Genomic DNA, 2,847 nt, shown 5'->3' on the forward strand with positions numbered 1-2,847 from the left:
TAGCTACACAAGTGAGATTGGGGGGTACATTACATAAGCTACACCTGACGGATGGCAGAATACACTACACAACTGATGAACAGGCAGTACATACATAGGCTACTGACCTGAATCAGTAGTACATTTTACATACAAACTACCTGAGATCAGGTAGTACATTTACATATGCTACACAACTGACCGAGATCAGGTAGACATACATAGGTTACCTGACTGAGATCAGGTGGAACATTTACATGGGCTACACAACTGACCTGAATCAGGCAGTACATTTTACGCTAGTACAACTGACCTGGATCGGGTAGTACATTTACATAGGCTACACAACTGACCTGAGATCAGGCGGTACATTTACATAGGCTACACAACTGACTGGGGATCGGGCGAGTACATTTTACATAGGCTACACAACTGACCTGAGATCAGGCAGTACATTTACATAGGTACACTGACCTGGGATCAGGTGAACATTTACAGTACACACAACTGACCTGAGATCAGGTAGTACATTTTACATAGGCTACACAACTGACCTGAGATCAGGTGGTACATTTACATAGGCTACACAACTGACCTGGGATCAGGTGGTACATTTACATGGGCTACACAACTGACCTGGAGATCAGGTAGGTACATTTTACATAGGCTACAAACTGACCTGAGATCAGGCGGTAGTACATTTTACATAGGCTACACAACTGACCTGGAGATGGCAGGTAGTACATTTATATAGGCTACACAACTGACCTGAGATCAGGTAGTACATTTAATACGGATACACAACTGACCTGAGATCAGGCGGTACATTTACATAGGCTACACAACTGACCTGAGATCAGGTAGACATGAAACATTTCATAGGCTACACAACTGACCTGAGATCGGGCAGTACATTTATACTACACAACTGACCTGAGATCAGGTAGAACATTTTACATAGGCTACACAACTGACCTGAGATCAGGCGGTACATTTACGTAGGCTACACAACTGACCTGAGATCAGGCAGTACATTTACATACTACACAACTGACCTGAGATCAGGTAGAACATTTACATAGGCTACACAACTGACCTGAGATCAGGTAGAACATTTACATGCTACACAACTGGACCCGAGATCAGGCAGTACATTTACATACTACACAACTGACCTGAGATCGGGCGGTACATTTACATACTACACAACTGACCTGAGATCGGGCGGTACATTTACATACTACACTGACGACGCAGGATCAGGTGGTACATTTACATAGGCTACACAACTGACCTGAGATCAGGCGGTACATTTACATAGGCTACACAACTGACCTGAGATCAGGTGAGAACATTTACATAGGCTACACAACTGACCTGGAGATCAGGTAGTACATTTACATAGGCTACAAGTGACCTAAGATCAGGTAGTACATTTTACCTAGGCTACAAACTGACCTGAGATCAGGTAGTACATTTACATAGGCTACACAACTGACCTGAGATCAGGTAGAACATTTACATACTACACAACTGACCTGAGATCAGGTAGTACATTTACATAGGCTACAAACTGACCTGAGATCGGGCAGTACATTTATTTACATAGGCTACACAACTGACCTGAGATCAGGCAGTACATTTACATAGGCTACACAACTGACCTGAGATCAGGCAGTACATTTACATACTACACAACTGACCTGAGATCAGGTAGTACATTTACATAGGCTACACAACTGACCTGAGATCAGGCAGTACATTTACATAGGCTACACAACTGACCTGAGATCAGGCAGTACATTTACATAGGCTACACAACTGACCTGAGATCAGGCAGTACATTTACATACTACACAACTGACCTGAGATCAGGCAGTACATTTACATAGGCTACACAACTGACCTGAGATCAGGTAGAACATTTACATAGGCTACACAACTGACCTGAGATCAGGTAGAACATTTACATAGGCTACACAACTGACCTGAGATCAGGTGGGAACATTTACATAGGCTACACAACTGACCTGAGATCAGGCAGTACATTTACATAGGCTACACAACTGACCTGAGATCAGGCAGTACATTTACATAGGCTACACAACTGACCTGAGATCAGGCAGTACATTTACATACTACACAACTGACCTGAGATCAGGCAGTACATTTACATAGGCTACACAACTGACCTGAGATCAGGCAGTACATTTACATACTACACAACTGACCTGAGATCAGGCAGTACATTTACATAGGCTACACAACTGACCTGAGATCAGGCAGTACATTTACATAGGCTACACAACTGACCTGAGATCAGGCAGTACATTTACATACTACACAACTGACCTGAGATCGGGCGGTACATTTACATACTACACAACTGACCTGCAGGATCAGGGGGTACATTTACATACTACACAACTGACCTGAGATCAGGTAGTACATTTACATAGGCTACACAACTGACCTGAGATCGGGTAGAACATTTACATAGGCTACACAACTGACCTGGGATCAGGTAGAACATTTACATAGGCTACACAACTGACCTGAGATCAGGTAGTACATTTACATAGGCTACACAACTGACCTGCATAGGGCAATTTACATTTACATAGGCTACACAGTGTAGATTCATCACACGTATGACCTGAAGGATCAGGCAGTACATTTTACATAGGCTACACAACTGACCTGAGATCAGATGGTACATTTTACATAGGCTACACAACTGACCTGAGATCAGGTAAGTCTTTCCAGAATCTAGGTCGCGGCAGATCTCTGCTATTCCATTACAAAATTCACTTCTGAAACTTTTTTATGCGAGGAAATCAACTATGTAAGGCGCAAATATGGGCCTCT

The sequence above is a fragment of the Perca fluviatilis genome, chromosome 21 (genome assembly GCF_010015445.1).
Source record: "Perca fluviatilis chromosome 21, GENO_Pfluv_1.0, whole genome shotgun sequence".
NCBI lineage: Eukaryota > Metazoa > Chordata > Actinopteri > Perciformes > Percidae > Perca > Perca fluviatilis.